We start from the raw sequence: 25,555 nt of genomic DNA, 5'->3' as shown, positions 1-25,555 counted from the left end.
AGGGGAGAGAGAGAGAGAAAAAAAGAGAGAGAGAGAGAGAGAGAGAGAGAGAGAGAGAGAGAGAGAGAGAGAGCGAGCAAGCAGGTACAGAGGTAGAGTAGTAGAGTGTACAGTGAGACGTTTCTACAGAGTGAAAACATTACCCAAGCCCCTGAAGCTCACCTTCTGGTCCCTCTGTTTCCACCTGTCCTCACTTCCTTTCTTCTTTTTTGCCATCATCTTTGATGAGTTTTTGGACTTACTTTTTTGGGGTCGTCTCTTGGGTACATTTTTCTGGAAGAACAGATCAATGGAAGCTTTGAAAACTAATTGTTTTTCTCCCGTGTGACTTTTCAAACAAAAAGAAAGAGGAAGAAAGAAAAAGATAAAGAAGGAAAGTAGGGGGGAAAAAAGGACATGTAATAGCTGCATTTAAATTTTCCTTGGAGAAGTTTGGGGCCCCATAAGGAAGGTAAGTTATGGGACTAAGACCTCTGTCCTGTTTTCTTGTCAAGATTATGCTTATGGTTGCTTATGGGAGATTTACAAATACTTTATGAAGATATCTGAGGAGAAAAAGGCATTGGAAGTATGCTGTGGGTGGCATTGGGGGGGCTTCTTCCTGTCAAAAACATTATTTCCATTTGTATGCTATCCTACCCCCTCTCTTTTGTGCCTCTTTTGTTGATTTAACATTTCCTAAGAAACCTATGAATATATGCAGTGGGGATAGGAGTGTGGGGGGGAAGTACTGGTGGTCAGGATGCTGAGGAAGAAAACTGACCCTGGCTCTCTCTTTCTTATCTTTTTGGAGGGTAGCTATTGGGTAGAGGGTCGTTTTGGTAAAAAAAAATGTCTATATGGTCAGGCTGCCAACCAGAGGGTAAACCATGAACCCCCAAGATAGGGGAGATGATAACTTACTGGAAGTGTTCTGTATTTCCCTAACCCGTCTTTTCCCCTACAAAATCAATCTGTACTGGAGTGCCCTGAACATGAGCAACACTGAAAGCTATTGCTGCTTGCTCTTAATTGGAGCAAATGAGAGCCAAGTGCAAATTGTTTAGTATTTTGAACCTCTTCTTTGTGCCTTAAGTTTCTTTGCTATTGCATCTCATTAACCTTTCTGAGTGCAGTTTGTACTGATTAAGACTAGAGGCTTTCCTGATTTTTGAGCATCTCCTAATTCTATGTGGACTGGAAAGAAGGAAGTGCATTTACAAATTGCTTTTAATTGTCTCCTCTTGGCTGTCAAAGCAAGTGGCATCAGGCACTGAGGTGACATGAGTAAATTGTCTTGCTAACTCAATGTCTTTAGTATTTCTTAGGGTTTGCTACCCACCCACCTTCTCACCTCCCAAAGGGTTTTGCAGAGACTGCCTTACCCATTTCCATTCTGTGGTTATTTAATTCAAGCAAAATACCATTTCATTGTGAGAACATCCCATTTCCCCTGGCCAGGAGTATTTTTATCTCTGCATTCGCGGCACTTAGCCTCCCTCAAGAAGTGAAAACTGCCTGTAAATATGTTACTGAAATGCCTAGATCCCAGGTGGGTGAACTTGGAGTATTCCCCACTCATTTAAGCAAGAAAACTGGCTTTTCTCCATGGACATGCTTGATATCCAAGAGAAATGAATCCCTCCTGGACCATAGTTACTACTGGCACACAAGTATAAATAGATGACAGATATGTTAACTAAACAGAGAGACGTCAGCACTAAGCATACCTAGGTGTTTCTCCATATGTATGGAAACCAATCTGTGTATCTAGAGCTGATTGTTCACAGTGTTTGAGATTCGGGTGCATGAGAATTTATACACATACGCTTGTGCCCATGAAAAGTCCATGAATACTTTGGAGCTGGTGAATGGAAATGCTGATTATTAATATTCTCTCTCTATCTACATCCCTACCTATACTATTGGTGATCAATGTGGGGTCTCTATGACATGTCATTCAACAACACTTAATGGAAGGATTGTACTCTGATGTTATCATGCCCCATCTTTGCCTTCTATTTGATGCTGCCTGCAGAAAGAGAGTGTGTTGTTTTGTTTTATTCCTCCTCCCACTCCTTCACCCCACGCCATGGCAGCATTATTGGAGAAATTAAAGGACAGAAGCTATTAGTGATATTCTCTATGTTCTGTGCAAGTGATCATTCCTGTGGACAATGTAGGTATAGGGCAGGGAAGCCGGGCTCCTGTCACAAGGTAATTGACTACAGAGCTTTCTCCAATAACGGTGCCTCGTCCTGATTCCAACATTTTCTTCTATGATACACAGAGTTCGGCTGCTCTTACCTCATCAGGGAAGGAACAATTCTCATTTAAGTTGAGTCTAGGGGAGGAGGGGTGAATATAAAGCATCTAAAAAGAATCTCCAAAAAGCATTTCTTTTCTTTGGTACACAAGATAGTGGAGATCCAGAATCTTGTATATGAAAAAGCATGGGGGTGGCTTGGAGGTGGGATGTAATATAAATGGGAGAAAGTCATACTTTCCTCCTTAGGGAAGAGGAGGTGAGAGATGTATGTAGGTAGATGACCTTTCAATTTGAAAAAAAAAAAAAAAAAAACACCAATAACAACAACCAAAAAAAAAAAAAAAAAAAAAGACAAAACCCTCAAAATAACCTCAGAGGATGAGAAGCTGCCCTAACCTATGAATGAATAACCAGATCAACATTTGTGATTTATCAGCTCTTCATTAACTTCAATGCCAGGACACTAACCTGAACTATAGTTCAGGAACTTTAACCTGGGAAGGGCTGTTGGGTGACCTGCTTTGTCACAATTCTTGCATGCAGCAGAAAGAAACTCTGGCAAAATGCTGCCCTCCAAGTTTGCAAATTAACAACTTTATACAAAAAGACTCTGGAAATTGCATGGTGTCCCCACTACCAACTCACCCCATATGAATCATCCCTCACTGGAGGGAGATATATACCTGCAGCCCTTCTAGACATTAATTGCTTAACTTATTCTTAACCACAGCTTTAAGAATTTTTTTTAATAGAATCTTCTCTTTTGAGTAACTTAAATTTTGAGTAATTAATATTTAATAAATGCAATCATTTGAACCTTCTAGATGTGGCAGCAATTTTATCAGTGCTAGGAACAAGCTGAAAATAGAATCAAGGCTTTGGGGGTGAGTGGCTTTATGGAGGTTCAAACTGACTCAGGCTTTCTTGCTGTACAAATCTCAGGTAAATTCACCAATGCAAAGTTTTAGGAGAGCTAAATCTGCTAATGCTGTCTCAGATATTCATTAAAAGGAAAGACAGAAGGAAGGAAGGAAAGAAGGAAGGAAGGAAGGAAGGAAGGAAGGAAGGAAGGAAGGAAGGAAGGAAGGAAGGAAGGAAGGAAAAGACAAAAGAAGGAATGAAAAAAAGACAAAAGAAAGAAAGAAAGAAAGAAAAGGAGGGAAGGAAAAAGAGAGAGATAAAAAAAAGAAAAACTCTTGTTAAGATCAAGGGAAACAACTTTAAATTGCACATGGCTCTAGTTGTATATCCAGTTTTCTTTTGGTTCTCAAGATTTTTTTTTTCTTGTACTATGCCAGGGTGATGGATGTCTTTGTGTAGAATAGTATTGGCTTTATTCCTCAGAGAATGCAGGAAAAAACCTTATCATCATTACATAAGGAGAGGTTCCCTGGCCTGAGTACCAGAGAGAAGGTGAGCTGCAACAATTTAATCTTCCCACCCCACTATCTTAAAGAAATGACATCAAGGCATTTCAATGAGTGAATTGACAAAATTTTGGGATTTTTAGGATTTGAGGCAGATGAAGGGAATATCCATTCCAAGCATTTGTTCATTTGCTGATTGGGTTTCCTCTCTTCCTTCTCACTCAAGTCAGCAAACCAATCCCAATGAGTGGAGATAGTCTAGCCTGGCTTTACTTCTTTAAAGCTCAAGATATATGATATAGGAATAGCTGTCTTCCCTTAGTATGGAATTGAATTGATCACATAAGAAGTTCAGCATGGGGACTTAATAAAAGAAACCAGGGAGTACCAATTCCCCACCCTCACACCCTAGAGTGTTCAAAACTTGCACTGAGGTCCTTGAGAGCAAGAGTCTCTGGGAGGAGAGGAAGGACCAGAGCTAACAGAGCTTGGGGCTCTGAATGCTGAGTCACCACATCAGCCTGCAGCTGTAGGCTGGTGAAAAGTGCTGATGTGAGGATTGGCACTGAAGTAAACCAGGACAAACCACAATCACAGAACAGCAAGTTGCCAGTGGGTTGGAGTTTGACCTGCTAGTCCCATATTTTAATCACAAAAGCCAATGTCCAGAAAAGCTCTAGAATTGGTCCTGTAGCATACCAGTGATGTTTTTAATATTTAAAATGTGCCATAAAAAAAAGATCAAAATTAAATGTAATTCTGTTTAGGAAGAAGAGTATAATTTGGATAGTAGAGAGTAATGGTTCAAAAGTGTTCATGATGATCTCATATTATGGCCTGTTTGTTGTATAAATTTTGCTTTTGGCTACTTTAGAAAGTAGTGGCAATTGTATTGAGGAAGAATGTGTCTTTGATGACAGAAAAGTTTACATACGATACTATTTCTTCTTTTAATTAAAAAAAAAATTCTTAGAATTCCCCAATAGATGACAGAGAGAGAAGCTAATTAAGTTGAGGCTAAGGTAGGGACTTTAGAGAAAATTAAATCCATATCGTTTTTGAGTAGCAGAGGGTTTCCATGTGGAATCACCAAGAGGTCCCAGTTAGGATGAGGTCAGTATTAACCCAGTATAATTCATTTTGTCACTTTCAGTTTAAATCTGTATTTACTTGGCTAAGCAGTGATAACCAGGGTATCAGAGTAGATGTCACTTAACCCTTTAAACATCTGTCCCTATATACCATGGGATGAAGACCTGGATTCACATACCACCTCTGAAAAATGCTGTGTGATCCTGAGCAAGTCATTTAATCTGAGTGCTCTCTATACACAAGCCTCTTAAACTTTTTCCACTCCCAACACCTTTTTTTGCTGGAGAAATATTTATACAATCCCAGAGTACATAGGTACACAAATCAATGATATATTGATAACAAATCCGAAAGACACTTATATAAAGCAATTCATTGGTGTATATATAACTTTGCCTTTTAAATAATAGGAAAGTAAATTTGCATGCACATTCAAACCTTGCCTCAAGTCTTCATTTTTGTCAGCTTGGGCAAGTCACTTGAATGAATTTTTTTAAAGCACTAACTCAGGATAAAGCATTCAGGAGAGCTGTGGAAAAGACAATCACATCTCTCAAGGAGTTCAATTTCTAATAAGAAGAGACACAGAGAAAATGGACATTTCCACTTATAAATGTCCAGAGGCCCTTAAGGTATGGCTATAAAAAGGATGGTAATATAACATTTTTCTTCTTGTAATTTGTATTGAAATAGGGACAATACTAGCACTTATATCCCTGGATTAAATGAGATAAGGGCTCAAATGAGATAAGGTTTAAGACTAGGTTAGAGTAAACTCCCAGGTGAGTGAACAATCAGTATTTAAACAGATCAACACTTTGCCCACAAATTATTGCTCTAGAGAAATATCTAAGCTAAGCGATTTACTGGTTTAGAGGGCCAGGGCTTGTATTCAGAAATATCTTGAGTTCAAATGTAACCTCAAACATTTCCCAGCTCTGTGAGCTTGAGCAAGTCACTTTTACCTCAGTTTACTTATCTGTAAAATGACCTGGAGAAGAAAATAGCAGACCACAACTAATTTTTGAAAAGAAAATCCCAAATAGGATCACAAAGGGTTGGGCACCACTGAAAATTAAGTGAACATTAACAATCTGCATCATCAATGTCAAATTTAAGTTTGGCAGACTTGACTTCCTATTCTAGCTTTAACACTAAGTAGCTGTGTGTGACCCTGGACAAATCCTTTAACTTTATCTTTAGCAATTAATCTCAGCTTGAGGCAATTCTGTTAAAACCCTGTTATGAATAGATTGCTCACAACCTTTTTGAGAGACTATGACATGGAGCAAGTCACAGATTCCTAAAGCCTTCCCATATCTACCCCATTATACAATGGGAAGCTAGTTGGCAGTCTTAAGACAGTGCTAATTGAAATTATAGCTGCAGTTCAATGTTCATTTCCTAGCATGTTACTAGTCTCTATATATTTAGAACTGAGGAGATGCTAGAATGAGTTTCTTACTCTATAAAAAGAAAAAAAAAAAAGCTTGGTCTACATGGTCTTCTTGGTCTTAAGTTTAAAGGTATTTTTCAAGGGAATGAGTAGAATTACCCAATCTCTAGTTAGTCCTGAAGAAGTAGCCTCTTGTAGAATATTCATTTATTTTCAGTTTCTCTGCCAAAACTCATAGGGCAGCGGGGCTGTTAACTCACCAAGGTTTCAGATGAAGTGGGGAATGAACTGGCCTGGGCCAGCAGTCAGAAGAACTGTATTTTACTGCACCTCCAGTTCTTCATACCCATGCGACTTTGGCAAAACCAAATGAACTCTCTAAGTCTCAGTTTCCTCCTCATATTAAAATATCATATAAGTAAATGAGATTTATTTCATTCCTATAATAGATAAATACTTGTCAAAAACAGGTTGGCAGAGAATGTTGTGCTTGAAATGAGCTATTCCTAAGTTCAAATTCCACTTTGGACACTGAAAAGATAAGTAGTTCAGAAAACATTTTTTTGCCTTTTATTACTCAGAACTTATCTGCCAAGTCATACATAGGTGGTGATCTGGGTTGGTGGATAGATTTCCCATACTGATTCCAAAGAGCTGTACAAATCAGAGATCCTTTGAATGTTAGAATTTAGGTGGAAGTGTTTACTAGTTATCACTATTAGCATAATTGAAAGTCTTAGGGTTGTCAGGATGGTGTGGTTGAAATTATAAAGCATTATTGAAATGGTATCTTATCTCCTTCTTACCAAGTTATAGAATTATAAATTTCAAGATGGAAAGGATTTTTATTCTGCTAACCTAAAGTTGTGGTGAGTAAGCAGCCAAGTTGCCATATGTGACTCCACAGAAAGATAGGAAATAGAATGAAAGCTTTAGGGGAAAAAAGTCTGCAGTACAAGACAAAGATTGTGAGGAATCCTGCCCACACTTCTCGATCTCTGCCTTTATTCTTTGAATAAAAAAGCAAGACCAAACCAAAACACAGGATTGAGTGATGGGCAGCTGTCAGAAACATTGATACTAACTTGTTTCCAGAGAAGCGTACCAGGAAATTAAATGTTTGGGGTAAGAAAAATGGGAGTTGAGATGGTGAACAAAGTTTAGATAATAAAGAAAAAAACATAGAAAAAATATTCCACCATAGATCTAATGAAGTATAGCATCCTGGGGAGAAAACACTGAACTGGATAGAGGAATCCCATCTGAGACACTTTTTTGCGTGACCCTGGACACGTCATTTAGTCATATGGAGCTTCCATTTCTTCATTTATAAAAATATGTTTAAAAACATCATCTAATTAGCTCTTAGGGCTGTTGTGGGGTATTACTAAATTATGCTCTATGAAATGTTTTGCAAACATTAGTTTTATGTAAGTGTGAGTTACCTTTATTATTAGTGGTCTGGAGTTCAAATCTTCCGAAGAGTGTCTAATTTATAGGTTCCTGATTTGGGTATGTGGGTAGATTTCAAAAGATTTATGACTTTGAATAGGGGAAAATATGTCATTATTATTACTAAACTTTACTTAAAATTGGACATTATCTTTGATTATTAAAAACAAACATCATTCTCAGGAAGACTTTTAATAGTCTTTACCAGAAGTGTCTAATAGAGTTCATTACACCACCATCATCCCTCACAAATAGTTAAAAGCTCCTTTTCTATTGAGAAAATGGATATCAATCTAGATTAAAATTCTAATTCCTAGTCAGGGTTTGCCCAAGGAACATTAAATATAAAGAAGTTTGGGGTAGTAACTTGACATGACCAATGTCATTTTTTTTGAGGAATTCCAGTGGATAAATTGAAAAGAATTTGTTTTATCCTTATTTTTTTTTAAATGTCACTTATTTTGTCTCTATAATAATAGAACAACAATAATAATTACATTAATGATTAATGATCTTGAATATGGTTTTGTATTTACAACAATGTACACTTCTTTAAAGCAGCTTATTATTATTATTTTTTGCCATTGTTATTCCTCTATACCTGTAGGTAGTTAATAAATGTGTTGTCTTTATCTTATTGAGTTTTGTAGAATGTTTATGGGGGTAGCTTATACAGGTATATTCTCCATTCCCATTTTACAGATGAAGTTACTGAGACAAACTGATTGTCACTTGTTCCTTGTAACTCATTGAAAGATGGAATTTGAGCTCAGATCTGACTTCAAATCTTTAATTATAATGGCTATACCAAACTGTTTTTCATGAAAATTGATCAATAGAACTTGAGTTGAGTATATGATACATATCCAATGATCACATCATTACTATTACTATTATAATTATTGCTGACATTGGTCAATATTATAGATCAAAATCACCTTTAAAGTAATATGATGATTTACTTAAACCTATTGTTCCATTCTATATGATTTTCAAAGTGAAAATATATTCTTGGATGTGGTAGCTTTCAAAGAATCGAATAGTACTATGCATAATTTTGCTCTGAGCTGTAACATATTGATGATACATTAAGTATTTTAATCAACTAGTGTCAAGGTAACTAATGAGGGCTGTGGAAGTCAATGGATGATTTTGTCATGGGATGAGACTAAAACTGGATCTCGAAGATAGTCAGGTTTAGGTAGACAAAGGAAAGAAGAGATAACAATCCAGGGTAGGTTAAGTGATAGGATCAAAGGTGTCACATTCAGGAAGAACAAGATGTGCCCATGAAATAGAGAGCAGGGAAGTCAGCCTAGAGCACAAGAGGGGAATAGGATACCTGAGGGAGAAAGGCTGGGTGGGTTATAAAACTATAGGATCCAAAATCTGGAAAGGAACATTTGATTTCATCCAGCCCAATCCTCTCCTTACAAGCAAGAAATGCAAGTCTTAGAGAAATTAAATAAATTCCCCAAGATCAAGTTACACGAATAGAATTTATTAAATACCTATATTCCATATAGACAATGTCAATTTCTATTGGCAAAGGTGAGTAAAAGAGTTATCATTTAAAGCCAGGTCCTCTGACTCCAAATATAATCTTCTTTCGAAGGCACTGATATCTCTTATGTTCTCTTAAATAGAGCCTTTTAGATTTGATAATGAAGGAAATGAAGAGATAAGTCATTGGAGATTTTTGTTCGGGGGAGTGACATGCTAAAAGCCATATTTAAAGATTAGCCTATCATTAGCATGGTCTAGTAAAATTGTTCCCTTGAGATATTGTCTTGGTTCTTTGGGGATCTGCAAGTTGTTGAGCTCATGGGAAAAAAGGAAAAGATGCTCTCTGAACATTAAAATTTATGAGTATTTAATATTAATACTAACTTTAACTCCAACTCGAACCCTAATTTAGAAGTGTTAAAACTGGACATTTCAAAAATTCCACTATAAGGGCAGGCATCAGATACTTAGGGTGTATCATCCCAGAATCCTGAAAATTGCTAATAGTATAAATGCCATCTATAATAATAAAAATTTGGCTCCTAATACTTTAAATCACATAGTAAATGATTGCTCTTTAAACCCCATGAACTGTACTGGGCACTTAGATAACAAAAGCAAAATAAAAGACCAAAGGAAAATAAAAATGAAAAGGCTCTTTAACCCTCAAAGAGTCACTCTCTCCTATGGAGGGAGGTTATAAATTAGATATGAGTAGTATTCCAATATTCAACTGTACACTAGTCAGTGTTGATTGGCACCCAAAATTGTAAAAATTAGGACAAAAATTAGGGCATTCAGACTTAGCTTGATCTTCAACTTGCTGCTACATGTTTGTTCATTGACCTTCAGGCGCAGATGGGGGCTGATTTCTGCTGATGAACTGAATAGTCAGTTGGATAGGCAAGACCAATCTTTGAGAAAAAGGATGTGGTGGATGTGATCCAAGAAAGGAAATAACTAAGATTCTATGCCAAAGCAAAAAAAAAAAAAAAAAAAAGAGTTTTTTTATGTGTGTGTGTGTGTGTTTCATCTTGTTCCTCATCATCAGCTTTGAACCCTCCCACCAACTCCCAGAAAAACCAGCATCCAAGAAAGAGATGAATAAGGAAGCAAGGAATAAAATACCTATCACAAGCTAGGAAATTTTACATGTTATCTGAAAAGAAGTGACCACACTCTCATAAATTTAGCACTGGAAGGAACCTTGGGAGCCATCTTATTCACTCCCTCATTTAATAATTGAAAAAAAAAATGAATCCAAAAGAGATAAATAACTTATATAAGGTCAGACAGGTATGGGCAAAGGCAAAATTGAACTCACGGTATCTGATTATAAAACCATGTTTTGTCTTATTTTCGCTGAACTATGATGTCTGACAATGAAATGAAATCTGTATTTAATTTGGGGGTTGGTCATATGTATTTCTTCTCTCTTCCTTGATTCACAGTGACACTATAGCCACAGTCTCGAAATATATGCCATATGTTTTCCTCAGTCTGCTTTGGAATAAAACATTTTTATCCTGTCCCAATGCATTTAGGGAAATGAATTAGCTTTCTTCACATACCATGGTTCAATCAGCCACCTTCCCTGAGATGGTTAAAAGCATTTTCCAGATGTGATCTCACTTAGGCTCCCAATTTCCTAAATGATGACAGATGTAAGCACCTACACTCATATGTTCTCATGTGTATGGAGTTCAGATACACAACTTAAATGTTAGATTACTGGCTGAGTAGGGATCATAGTGTAACATCCTGCTCCTAAGTGTAGGCAGTCAATCATCGCACATTTATTGAAGGTCATTAGCTAAACCCTTTTGTGACACTGTGATAGAAGGGTTTTCATAGAAGGAATTTGCAGAAATGTCTGCTGCTGTCTTCATATTGGAAATTTGGGTGTTTTTAAGGACTTAAAAAAAAAAAAAACACTGAGATTTCACCACTGGGAATCCTTCTTTTAACTGCCTGAACTTCATGAGAGGCTATTGGATCCAATAAAAAGTATCCCAAGATTTGTGAACCTAGGTTCTTCCACGTATGGCATACAATTTTGGGAAAGCCACTCAAAATTTTCTATCCTCAGTTTCCCTCTCTGTAAGATGGAAATACCAAAGTTGGTATAGCATATAACATCAGATCATGGTGAAATTCATGTGCTAAATAGCTTAAAGATCTTCTAATTGCTCTCCTGAGAATGAGCATCAAACATGATGATTATGTTCACCATAAGGGAATTTGTTCTATCAATGTCAGCAGGTCCTTTCTTCATGATTTTTAATTTTAGAAATGTACTTGGGATACCGAGAAATTAGGTAAAATATTAACAAAATCAATAAATATTATAACTTACTTAAATAGGGTTATAAGTTTGAATGTGTTTTGCATTTTATTCTTATAATAACTCTAGGCAATTAGGTGCTATTATTAGTCTAATTTTACATATGGGAAAACATAGGCAAAGGTTAAGTGTCTCTCACTCAGATTTACACAGTTATCAAGCACCTTTCAGGATTTGAACTCATGAGTCTTTCTGATTTCAGATTTGCCTCTCTATCCACCTTGCTATTTACCTCCCGAAGTCATATAACCTAGATATATATCAGAGGTAGGACCTAACCTAGGGTTATCTTCTCTCTCTCTGCCTCTGTCTTTTTGTCTGTCTCTGTCTCTGTCTCTCTGTCTTTTCTCTCTTTCTCTCTTGGTCTCTCTCTCTGTTTCTCTCTGTCTCTCTTTTTCCCTCTCTCCCTCCTTTCTTTCTTTCTTTGTTCATTCATTTAACCATTCATTCATTTATATTTTATTTTTCTTAACCCAGGTTTTCTTAACACTGGATTCAGATTTTTTTTTGTTATGCAAATATAAACTATTATTACCATTTTAAGTCAAATATTGTTGCATAAAATATTCATGGTATTTTTAAAAAGAAAACTATTACTATGATAGCTTTGCTATGCAGCATTATCAGTGAGGATTCCAATAATGATCATCCTTATGATAGTGGTGAGTAAGGATGATAATGGTAATGAAAAGGCTGTGGTCATCTAATCCAACCAGTTCATTTTGCATTTGATGAAACTGAAGTGCTCAGAGAATATAACTGAGAAGCCCAATGATGCACAACTAAGAAGCAAGAAAGTTGAAATTCAAACTCAGATCCTATCTACATACCCGATATCCTTTCCGTTGTGTCAGGTGATTTATTATTGTATGTTGTTCAATTATTTAGTTATGTCCAACTTTTTGTGATCCCAATTAACCATATTGTCTATGCTACCTACAAATAGATCAAGAAGTGATGGAGTGTGACTGCATACTTTCCCAACTTACTTTATTCTTTTTCCATGATTTCTTCCCTTTTGATTTATTTCTTCTTTTACAACTATGACTAATATGGAAATAGGTTTTATATGATAGCATATGTAAAATGTATATCAAATTAGCTACCATGTAAGAAATAGGGGAGGGAAGAGAGAGAAGTAAAAGATTTGGAATTCAAAATCTTGTAAAAATGGTAAGAATGCTAAGAAGTGTCTCGATATGTAATTATAAACAAAATAAAATATTATATTAGAAACAAATAAAAGCACTCTGTAAACCTTCAAGCATGATATAAATGTTTGCTATTATAATAAAAGACTGGAGATAATAAAGAGAAAAGGAAGAGCACCAACCAGCCCTGATGTCAGGAGGACATGAGTTCAAATTTGACCTCAGACACTTAATCGTCCTAGCTGTGTGCCCTGGGAAAGTCACTTAACCCCAATTACCTCAGCAAAAAAACAATAAAAATTAAAATTAAAAACAAAACAAAACTGTTCTTGCCTTCAAGAAATGCATATTCTAATTAGACACAGGACTTGAGTTCTTATTCAGTTTCTATTATTTCTTAAACTGAATGACCTTTGTATATAATTTAACCTTTGGGACCTAACTTCCTAATCTGTAAAATTGGGAGTTGGTCAATACCATCATATTAAATTTTATATGTTTCTACAATATGAATTGAAAGAACCTGGGATTGAGTATCCTTCCAGTTACAAAATCCTATGAGCAGACACCTAACTTGATCTGCTCAACATCAGGAAGTATTAATAAGTTACTCCTAATTAATAGTAAAAGAAGCAGTGCTGCAATCCATTTCTGAGTTCACCTGGTCTAAAACTACAATTCCCAATCACCTCCCTGCTCCTAAAAGGCTTATTGCCTTTTTTCTTATATTTAATCAAATAGTTTCATTTCAGCATTAATTTGGTATTACATGATGTGTAAACGAAAATCTGCATTAATTCCCTTAGACTACAGGATTCCAAAGGGGAGGAACAATGTGTACATTTGATACCTATAGTTTTTTTTTTTTGTGTGTGTGTGTGGGGGGGGAGTAGAAATATGGAATCAGACCTGTGTTTGATTAGTATGCAAAACACCTGGAGGAAGCAATTTTGTTTAACAAAATATCTATTCTGCAACTTCTAGCCTTAGGCTTCTTAACCTAGAATCTAAGAATCTATAATATATATATGTATCTACACACATGTATGTGTGTGTGTATATATATATATATTTGTATATATACACATATACGCATATATTCAATATAATTGATTCTTTTTCATTTTTTCTAAAATTTTATTCATTTAAAATAGTATTCTTAAAAAGGTGTATATGATTCACCAGACCAACAAAGAGATCCATCATATAAAAACAGTTATGAGCTCCTGTCTAAGAGTTTGTTAGAATCACTAAAAAAATTAAATGACTTATTCCAAATTACCTAGACAGTTGGGATTAGAGGTTAGACTTGAAGCTAGGTCTCTCCTGTGTCTATTTGCATTTACTAATGGATGCTAATGACTACAAAAAGGAGACATATTTTTCCTCTTAAAATAAATGATTTGTTTTGATAATGCAATGGTATTAGGTCAAAGTGCATAGAATGTTGCTACTAAAAAAAAATACAGGAAAATGTCGCTTTTATCCCATTTCTTCCATATAGTGACAAATTACAGATTAATTATGATTCTACATTGGTAGAAGCTTCTTCCTGTGAGTTACTTAAGGTAATTCAATCACAGTTCTATTTTTTTTTAATCAGAAAGAAAAAGTAAAAGAAAGAAAAGTAAAAAATATAGTAGGATGTAGTGGAAAAATGTATTTGATCATTTTTCTTCTCTACTCCCAGTGATAATGAACTTTTGAATGTTAACAGAAATGAACACCTTTTCCTCTTCTTTCTTTTCATTCTCTTTCTCTCTGTGTAAACCCATGCTTACTGTTGCAAAGTAACTTTTACATACATTCATTCATCTTGAAATACATATGCTGCCTTTAAGTGAAACATTCAAAATCTTAACCATTGGGTTCCTAGTTCAGTGGCCAACATCTGAACAGTTTCAGAAGTTCTAGGGCAATATTGCCACAAACACAGCCTCCCTGACAACAGGCTCTCATGTGGATCCAGTTTTCTCATGCCTGAGCTCCCGTGCTCATGAAGTCTCTCCCTGCTGCTCCCCCCAATCTCTCCATCTTGCCCTTGACCTGTCATGCGTCACTGCCTATCTCTGTGACATCCGCCTTTGGATGTCTCACTGCCTACTCAAATCCGATTCTCATCTATTTCCATCACTGTCAGCGCCACCGCCTGCCTCCGTGTTCTCCCCATGTGAAAATCATCCCTGACTCCTCATGCTCAGGCCCTGGAAAGAACTTGCCTGCCACAGGCTCCTGGGCCTTTATATTGTCACCTCCATGGGGCATGTCTTTCTGCTTGCCATGTATAATGTCCTCTGCCTCTCCTTCCTTCCTGATTCCTCCCAATTACTTATCCCTCCTGTACTGCATCACTGTGGAGGTCATTTTCCAATGATGCTATTCTGTCCTTGCATGCTTATTTTAGTCCCCCTCTCTCCCCCTTCCCTCCTTCTCTCTCTCTCTCTCTCTCTCTCTCTCTCTCTCTCTCTCTCTCTCTCTCTCTCTCTCTTTCTTTTTCTGTCTCTCTCTTATCTATCTGTCTTTCTTTCTCTCTTTGTGTCTCTCTCTGTCTCTGTCTTTTTCTGTCTTTCTCTGTCTCTATCTCTCATCTGTTTTCTCTCTTTTTTAGAATTATATACATCTATCCATCCAGAATTCACTAAATAACTAGTACTATGCCAAGCAAAAAATGATGGACTATGAAATACACAGAGAGGTATAAGACACAATTCTGACACTCAGGGAATTTTCAGTCTAGATAGAGAGGAAAGGCATATGTAAAAAAATAAAAATACAATACAATACAATATGTGGCAAATGTAGAAAGAAAAATCAGCATAAGCTATAAAGAATTTCTTAACTTGGAGTCAATATATGCAGGGTATTATTGATATAGTTAAGAGGATTCATGATTATATGTACACAGACACATATATACATATGAACAGATGTGTATATAGGTATACATAGACATAATTATATCTGCACAATATATACATGTACATATACCTACATAATAGATAGGTTGATAAATACATAGATACATAGATGAACTTTTCAATGTTATTGGTGACTTTGGTAGTTCTCTATATTTTATGTAGTCATTAAGAACATGATTCTAAAGTTTATAGCCTTTACCATATTGCCAAAGGGTTCTATCACATATACTAAAACATACACAGAAGGTTTGAAATCTTACCTTAGGAAAGTCTCTGTCAAGTAGTTAGTCCACAAGCATTTTTTAAGAGCTTACTAAATGTCAGGCACTTTACGAAGTACAAGATAATATAGAAAAAATGCAAACAAACAAAAAAGAAAATGTAGTTTCTTCCCTCAAGGAACAAGATTTTAATGATGAGGAAGAAATCCCTGTGGACTGATGAATGAGAGAAGACTGTGCATAAGAGGTGGAAGTTTAGCTGTAGCATATAAAAAGAGCAGGATTGGGGTTTTTAATAAAGTTCTTTTTAGTGTTTACAGTAGTCTGAAAATGGGGACCAATATTATCATCCTTAGGATCCTCTCTGTCCACTTTATGGGAAGGATATTTCAGTTATTTTTTTCTTAGCTTATGACAAATAACGGTAAGCTCAGTGAAGAGACAGCTCCAACTAAACTGCTCATAACTTTAAAACACCAAAAGGCAGCAAGGGGTTCTGAGGAAGCTGCTATCTGCCCTTCCAGCCTAATTTTACATGCTGAGTCCCAGAACAGATAAGATGCCCTGTTCCTAGCCTGTGGAGTTGACAGTTTTTCTCAAATTTCCGCTACCAGGCTATATAGGCCTACAGACAAAGATTTAGAGGCTGACCTTGGAATCCCCCAGTTTTGTATTGGGCTTCTGTTAACTCTGGTTTGGATTTGGCTTGGAGGCCAGTAGTTGCAATTTAGCAGAGGCGGGGAGCAGATTTAAAGGGCCTATAGTGAAGAAAGAATGGCCTTAGCTATTCTTAAAATCTTGTCTCTGGCCTTATTGGGATGGAGAGAAGGGTAGTGGTGGCAAAAACCAAAACATCACATAGAAAAAATGGTTCACTTTTTCTATAGCGTTCTATTATTTTCTAAAGGCCTTCCTTACAACAATCTCTGAGGTGGAAGAAGTGCCAGTATTATTGTCCCCATTTATGCCAATACTCAGGAAAATTAAATGACATTCATTCCTTCATTCACTTATTGTTTCATTCATTAAAAAACATTTATTAATGTCATGTGTCAGATACTGTTCTAGAGAATACAGAAACAAAGAGAACAAAAAAATTAAACAGTCCTGCCTCCAGAAGAGCTAACGTTCTTTCAAGAGTAACAACTTGTACCTATATAAATATATGGAAGATAAATGCAAAATAAATACAAGAGAATTAAATATAAGCTAGTTAGGGATACAGAATCCTGACAGTTGGAGGATCAGGAAAAGCTTTCTACAGAGGCTAGTGTCTTAACTAAAACTTAAATGAATATTTGAACTTTATGGAGAGGTGAAGGGTGAATGCATTCCTGGTATGGAAGGTAGTCTTTGGAAAGGCAGAACAACAGAAAATATATAAGAAGTAGTAAGAAAGACATTTTGGCTAAACTCCACAGGATTTAATGCAGAGTAATAAATAATAATAAAAGCAAATAAATAATAATAAACCTGGAATAATGGATTGATATCAGGATGTAAAGGGTCATCAATGTCACACAGAGGAATTTAGGTAACAAGGAATCATTGAAGACAATTTATGGGGGAGTGACTTAGTCAAACTTGTGATTAGGAGTTTTCCTTTCATTAAATACTTACTTTGATTAAGCAACTAATTTAGGTACTTAGGATTCAGTGATAAAAGATATATATTTATATATATGCATATGTATGTATGCATCTATACCTATATATACCTATATATCATATACGTATACATATATATATATATATATATATATATATATCATACCTGTGTGAGTATATGTGTTTGTAATATAAATGTGTATTTACTCCCTAAGCTCAGAGATAACACTGTACTGCGAGGGACAATGATGTTCACTTATTTGATGAAAGTTCCTTAGAGTAAGTAATTGATAGGGCAGCAAAGTGGCACAGTGGATATGACACTGGACTTGAAATCAGGATCATTCACAAATTCCTATCCAGCTTATCCATCTCTAGCTGTGTCTAGGCAAGTCATTTAATCCTGTTTTCCTCAGTTTCCTCCTCTGTAAAACGACCTGGAGATGGGAGTAGAAAACCATTCCAGTATCTCTGCCAAGAAAACCCAAATGTGGTCATGATGAGTCAGATATAACTGAAAAACAACTGAACTGAGGAACTAATTGGGAGCAAGGGAGAGAGATAAAAAGCAATAAAAAAAATTTGAATGCTTACTATGAGGACTTTCAATTGGAGAATCCAAGAAGGGACAAATGAATAGAGCATGAAGAACATTAAAATACTTGAAGGTGAAGATGGGGAGAGAATAAGCTCTGTTCTTTCTGGCAAAAGCTTATACAAATCTGCAGATATCATGATGTTTGTTCATAGAATAACCAGTAACCCAGTTTGACTTGAAAATAGATTATGGTGAAATAAGGCACCAAAAGTATGTTGGAACCAGAAGGTAGAGCAATTTCATGTTCAAGCTGAGAAGCTTGCATTTTATCTTAAATGCACTAGGAAAACAATGAAGTTGATGTATTAAATAGTCAGGCCGGTTACCCAATGTCTAACATAAGTCAAAGGATCAGAGAGTTAGAAGTTAATGAATACTCAGAGACAACCTAAGGCTACCCATTTATTTTGCAAACAAGGAAATTCAATCCCTGGAAGATCAAGTGTCATAGTATCATCTATCTAGACTTGAAAGGGCCTCAACGGCTACCTGGTAAAGACACTTCATTTTACAAAAGAGGAAACTGAGACTTGACCAAAGTCACATAAGGGAGAAAGCAGGACATAGAATTTGATTCCAGGTCCTCTAACTTAAAAGTCAGTGTCCATTGATTAGAACCCAACCTTCTTTCTCTAAAGTCATTTCTCTTTCCACTAAAGATATACCATTTATAATATATATATTATATAAATGAAACTTTCCTAAATAATACAGTAGGAATCACTCTATTGATTGAAAAAAATGGCTTTCCTCTCTCTCCACATGGCCACCACAGTGTTTCTCATTAACTTGAACAGGTAATTAATTTATTTCATCGCAACTAAGTCCAAGGCACTGAATTTCATTCATGGTATTTTGATGACTCTCATCTCCTTTCTGAAACTCACTTTCTTCCTTTGTTAAAAATGATGCCAGTGTATTAAATCAAAGTTTCTTAAACTGTGGGTCATGACCATATATGGAATCTCATAACTGAATGTGGAGGTCATGAAATTATGATTTATTATTAGTAAATATTTGATGTATATACCTATTTTATATATTTACATATACCTAAAATCATGTAAAAATTCCTTAGGCAAAAAGGTGTTATGAGTAAAAAAAAGTTTAAGAAATCCTGGACTGAATGATTTGGACTAAATGACTTTCAATCATTCAGTACATACTTATTAAACATGTAATTTGTGCTAGCCACTATACAAAATGTGAAGCAATGGCAATAGAAATAAAAAAAAGTAACCTTACTCATAAGAAACTTACCTTCTAATTGGGGAGGCAAGTGAGTATATATGTATTTTCTCTTGCAAGATTTCTCTATGACTTTGGGCATTTTTACTTTGCTTCTTGATTTCTTCACTCTCTATTTTGGTCCCTTGTGTTCTGGCCCTGGTTGTGATTCTCTTAATATAATCTTTCCTCCCCCAGCACAGGACATTCAATCCAACCGTCGATGTTTGTTCAAGGTTGGACTGGGGACTTGTTTTATTTGCCAGTAGCTTTGAAGCTTCTTTGCGAGAGATTCTCTTATTGATCAGTATTATTTACTGAAAATATGTATTATTATATTTCTGATAAATAATATTATTTAATGAATTATTCCCCATGCATTCATTGGGAAATCTAACTATTTTTTAAAAATATACCAGGTGATGAAGCATAAATTATTTGCCACTTTAAAAAAATTTAATAGCTTTTTATTACAAATTATATGCATGGGTAATTTTACAGCATTGACAATTGCCAACCTTTTGTTCCAATTTTTCTCCTCCTTCCCCCCACCCCCTCCCCTAGATGGCAAGATGACCAATACATGTTAAATATATTAAAATATAAATTAAATACAAAATAAGTATACATGTCCAAACCGTTATTTTGCTGTACAAAAAGAATTGGACTCTGAAATATTGCACAATTAGCCTGAAAAGGAAATCAAAAAAATTATTTGCCACTTTTATAGAAAAAATATTAAGACAAACTATGGACATGGCATCACTAATTGCTTTGTGTCCCTTAGTGTTTATATGTTTGTTTTTTAATAATCCAGTAGAATTTGTGTATGTTATACTAAGGAATAAGAACCCACCCCTACTTTTAGTTCTGTTTCTTCACTTTTTTTTTTGCTCAGGCAATTGAAGTTAAGTGACTTGCCCAGGATCCCACAGCTAAGAAGTATTAAGTGTCTGAGGCCAGATTTGAACTCCGGTTCTTCTGACTTCAGGGCTCATGCTCCATCAGTTGTACCATCTAGCTGCCCCTGCTCCTTCACATTTGACCAGTTAGAGAGGGAAGGCAAGGAAGGGAAAGCACGATTGCTTCACCACATTGAATTTGTTGTACAGGGGTTATCCACCAAGATTTTTAGAGAAGATGGGGCTGTAGAAAGAAGATGGGCCTTACAATCAGAGAGAATGGGATCAGTTTTTATTTCTGACACATTTTATAATGTGTAAATCACTTTGACTTTGAGTAAATCACTTAATACCCTAGAGCATGAGATAACTTTGTATGACCTGAAATTGCAGGGAAGTTATTGATGAGCATCAGTTAAAAGAGAATTCTTACACTGAAAATCCCATGTATTCTGAATGTCCCCCATGCTCTTCTTTATGTTGAAATCTTTATCTTTATCAAAGCTTGGCAGAGATGCATCTCATTAAAAAAATGTTTTTGAATCCTCAAGTCAAACTGATTTCTTCTTTACAAAATGATCTTAGTGTACATTTGTGTAGATTTTTCATTTTCCTGGGTCAAATAACTTGGGTTGGTCTCATTTGTGTACAGCCAGGTTCTGATTAGCACAAAATGTAAAACCCATGAAGTGGACATGTTCTTTGAAGTCACATCATATATTTCCATTGGGCTTGAACAATTATCATATTTTATATAACATAACTTTGAATAGTGCATATATCACATATTCCTGATTAATTGCAAACTCCCGCAGGGGAAGGACTAGTTTGTTTCTTTCATCTCTATATACCCAGTACTTTGTCTAACAGACAGTACATGTTTAATAAATGTTCATTTCAATGTAGGTAATAGGATATTAAACTAAGAAGCACATTTCTGATAGTCCAGTACAATTCTCTCATCTCACAGACAAGGCTACAGTGCCTCAGAGAAATGAAGTGATTTTTCCAGAATCACAAAAGAAATAATTAGCAGAACCAGGATTCACAGAGCTCTGAATCCAAATCCACAGGTAATCTCACTCTCCCGTGAGAGAAATTTTCCATTGGATATTAAGTCTTCTGAAACTGTGACCTACTTAATCTCATTTGTAGGAATATTATTGATAAATATTGATTTTAATGCAATAATTTTATCCCTGTGACCACCATCCTATCATTCAGTTCTGTTTATAACAGACTATAATCAAGCAGTACTCTCTAACAATGATTTTATCTAATGATGTGCATTTAATATGTCCCCTGATGCTATTTCCTCAATTCCCACCTGGATTGGTAGACTTGGTCTCTAGAAAAGTTGTTGGTTTCACCTTCAAGATTTTGCAGGTGACCCTAAAATTCTGTGTTTTCAAATTCTATCATTGCATTTCCCAATTTGAGTAAACCAGTTGAGTTTCATTAATATGTTTTGTTGTCAATAGTATTTTACTTTATTGAAGTAGAAAGGTAGACAGATACATCTACAAAAACAGATGGGGCTGGAGAATACTTCAAGATTCTTATGCTTTTCAGTGCATTCCTTCTTTTACTGAATCTTCATGATTTTTTTCTTTGATCTGGTACTCTACTGGACTCTGAGGACTGGTTTCTTTATATAAGCCATAGTCAACACTGCTCTTCCCAATCCTTGAAGCATTTGCTATCTTTGAGCTACTACCTCATCATATCCATTGAAATCCCTTTCATCTACTGGCTGATACAAATTCAGTAGCCTAAGCAACAAATGCCAATGGCCAATGTGATTTTGGGATCATTAGAATCTCCTGTACCACAAGATAGTTGTGACTACTTGGGCAATTTCATTTCAGAATACTTGTCACCTATGTATGAGTAGGAAACAAAATATGTTAAAAATAGAATCAACATGTTCTCATAGAAGTACAGAGTCAAGGTAAGGACATTTGACTTGCCTCACTTATTATGGAGAAGGAAAGTGATTATTAAGACTGTCAAATGCTCCCTCATCGTCAAATTCACTTCTGACTCAGCACCTTCTGGGTCATTGATTCTTCTAGTTCTGCTGATAATTATATAACTTCTCATCGTCACACAGTGCCAGACCATATCAGGCAGAGTTGGAAACTAGCTTCCAGATTCCTGTATATTAGGTTAGAAACAAATGAGAATTAGCTTCACATGTTCTATTCTGCCTACAAGAAAAGGCAAACCTGAATGTGCTCTAGGACTGGTCCTCATTGGATAGTTCCCTATGAGAGTTGAATCCACATTTCCACATGCATAGTCTTTCTCTACCACCCAGAGCCATTTGAAGAGAGAGATGTTCTATTTATCACTTGTTTTCCTAGAATCTAGGAGACTAGACTGAGATTATTCATCACAGACTTCTAAATTGGAATTTAGCCTTTTCTTAGTATTTTCATTGAAATTATTGGAGTTATTGTGCATATTGTTCTACTTCTTCCACTTATTTTATTTTCCATCATTCCAGACAATTTTTACCATGTTCCTTTAACTACTTCATATTTGTTGTTTGTTACTGAACAGAAACCATTTTCATATATATGCAAAATTTGTTCAGCCACGATTTCCCATTATGTGATCACATGCTTTGGTTGCAATTTCAGAGAGAGAGAGAGAGAGAGAGAAAGAGAGAGAGAGAGAGAGAGACAGAGAGAGACAGAGACAGAGACAGAGACAGAAATAGAGAGACAGACAGAGACCAACAGAGAGACACAGGAAGAGACAGAGACACTAATAGAGGGACAAACAGACACAGAGAGACAGAAACACAGAGACAAAAGCACAGAGATACAAGCAGAGAAAAAGACAGAAACACAGGCAGAGAAAGAGAGACAGTAGCAGAGACAGAGACAGAGAAATAGAAGAAAAACAATAACATTGCTAGTTATACTTTGGTGCATATGGGACATTTATTTTTTAAAACAATCTTTGGATGGTATTGCAATAGTGAAACTATTCTCCTATCACTTATAGAAATGTGGCACATCGACAGTAGATTGAAATGAGCTGCAGAGTCAGGACTCTTCTCTGGTTTCTTTAATCATTGCTTTCTAGGACCAGCAAGAGAAGCCTGCACCAGCACATTATATAGTCTTTCATAGACCTTCTGAGCTTCATAGCCATATTCATAAAGACCCTTGTCCTTGTAGACTAAAAGTCACCTTTGTCCTGTAAATCACTTTTCCCCAGTGGGGAAGAGTTTCCGCTATGAGAGAAAACCCAAAGTTTAGGGAATCTGCCTTCTCATAGTTATTGTGAGAATCAAAGTAGATAAGGTAGAAAATATTTCACGAACCTTAAAATGCTATTTAAATATAAGCTATGTTAAATTTATTAGTCATAGATGCAGGTCATATAGTGATGATATCGATATCTATATCTATCTATACATATATACATACATGTATGCATGTAGAGAAAGAGAGAAAGACAGAAACAGAGACATAGATAGAGACAGACAAGGCAGACACACACAGAGAAAGACAGAGCAGAGGCAAAGACAGAAATAGGGACAGAGAAAGACAGAGAGGGACAAAAAGAGACAGAGACAAAAAGAGACACAGAGACAGAGAGAGACTGAGATGGAGAGGTAGTGATGGAAAGAAGCTGAGAAGGAGACACAGAAGAAGAAAGGGAGAGAGGCAGAGACCCAAAGAGACATAGACCTAGAGAGAGAGAGAACAAGAGAGAGAGAAAAAAAAGAGGAGGAGGAGGAGGAAGAAGAGAAGGAGGAAAAAGAGGAGGAGGAAGAAGAGGAGGAGGAGGAGGAGGAGAAAGATTTGGAATCAGGAAGATCTGTATTCAATCTAAAAAAAAAAAAAAAAGAATGAATCTGAGCAAGTTATTCAATTTTGCCATGCATCAACTTTCTCATGTATAAAGAGAGAAGATTGGATTTGATTACCATGAAGGTCTCCTCCAACTCTTTCTTTGTGTTCCTGTGATGTCTTTCTCCTTCACTAGAATGGGTTTTGGATAACCTGATAAAGCACCTTGTAAAGTGTTTTTCTATTTATGTTTGTATTGGAGTAGAGGCTTTCTAAGATTCCTTCTGTTGACAGTTTTTTTTTTTAAACTAATGGTGTTCTCCATCATTCCTGAAGAGAACCAAAATGACATCACTATGTCAGTCAAATTGTGTTGTGTCTGCCTATAACTGATCAGAACAATGCAAGTTCAAAATGCTCTTCCACAATTAGCCAATTCAATTAAGCAAATACTTCCTAAGCTTCTATTATGAAAAGGGCATTGACAACATTAAAACAAAACAACAACAAAATGAAAAAAAAAGTAGTCCTTAACTTCAAGGAGATTATATTCTCTTGAAAGAAATTAATTTGTAAATCAAATAAAAAAATTTAGAAGAGAAATATTATTAGGAAATAGGGAGATCAGGGAAGGCTTTCAGCCAGAGATAGAATCTGAATTCAACTCCATGTCAAGGAACATGGAGATATAATAAGAAAGACAGGGACTGGTGATAGATGACAGATTCATGGAATACTCAGCAATCACCTCAGGATTCTGGGTGGAGCCGGATGAGAGGGATTTCATTCCTGACATAGGAATGGCTTGTACTGAAAACAATATATGAAGACAAGACAGTGAGCATCAACTTTAGAAAGTAATTTGATGGGACCTCAGAATTTAAAAGTAGAAAGTATTACATAAACTGCTAGGGAAAGATGAAACAAGATTGTAAAGGAAATTAAGTGCTACAAACTCAGGGATTTGTATTTTTTGTATGGTAAGAGAATTAGGAAACTAGTGATAATTGTTGAGTTGGGTGGAATGGAGGAGAGGGGGAACAAAAAGAAGAGAAGCTGATAGAGAAAGGGATAGAGATAAAGAAGTACTGAGTGACAGAGAGGAGAGAGGGAGGTAAATAAGGAAAAAAGGAGAAGGAAGGAATATGGCAAATGGAAGAGGGAAGAGAAAGAATGATGCTACATTCATTCGCCCCCCTCTTCACGTCTCCCAAAAGTTGTTGCTCTGACTTTTGGGTTTGTTTCCCCCAATACTATTTTATTTTTCCTAATACAAGCAAATATAGTTTTCAACATTTGCTTCTGCAAAATCTTGTGTCCAAATTTTTCTCCCTCCCTCTCTCTCCCCTAGACAGCAAGCAATTCGATACAGGTTAAACATGTGTAATTCTTCTAAACATATTTCCATATTTGTCATGCTGCACAAGAAAAATCAGATCAAAAGGGACAAGAGACAGAAAAAGAAACAAGCAAACAAAACAACAACTTCAAGGTGAAAATTCCATGCTTTTATCCATATTCAGTCTCCACAATTCACTTTCTGGATGGAGATAGCACTTTCCATCCCAATTCTGTTGGAATTGTTTTGAATCACTTCATGCTCATACCTTCTTTGGACCAAATTTTGTCATTATACAGTGGCTGGCTTCTACTTTTCCCTTTGCATTTCTTTTTATTTCCTTGTAGTTATTTTGTTATTTCTCCCTTAGTTCTAAC

The 25,555-nt window shown here is 35.9% G+C and overlaps 1 protein-coding gene across 1 annotated transcript in view; it reads left to right on the top strand.

Moving 5' to 3' along the window:
* The first annotated feature begins 266 nt into the window (after positions 1-266).
* The window catches only part of LRRC4C (leucine rich repeat containing 4C), a 1,395,890-nt gene continuing 1,370,601 nt past the window's right edge, over positions 267-25,555 (top strand). Inside the window, exon 1 of the mRNA XM_051967660.1 lies at positions 267-451. The gene's annotated coding sequence lies outside the window, so the exon portion shown is untranslated. The remainder of the gene's footprint in view (positions 452-25,555) is intronic.

Source organism: Antechinus flavipes, chromosome 6 (assembly GCF_016432865.1).
Source record: "Antechinus flavipes isolate AdamAnt ecotype Samford, QLD, Australia chromosome 6, AdamAnt_v2, whole genome shotgun sequence".
Classification (NCBI taxonomy): Eukaryota; Metazoa; Chordata; class Mammalia; order Dasyuromorphia; family Dasyuridae; genus Antechinus; species Antechinus flavipes.
Note: the sequence above shows the minus strand (reverse complement) of the source record. Positions and strands in the feature narration are given on the sequence as shown.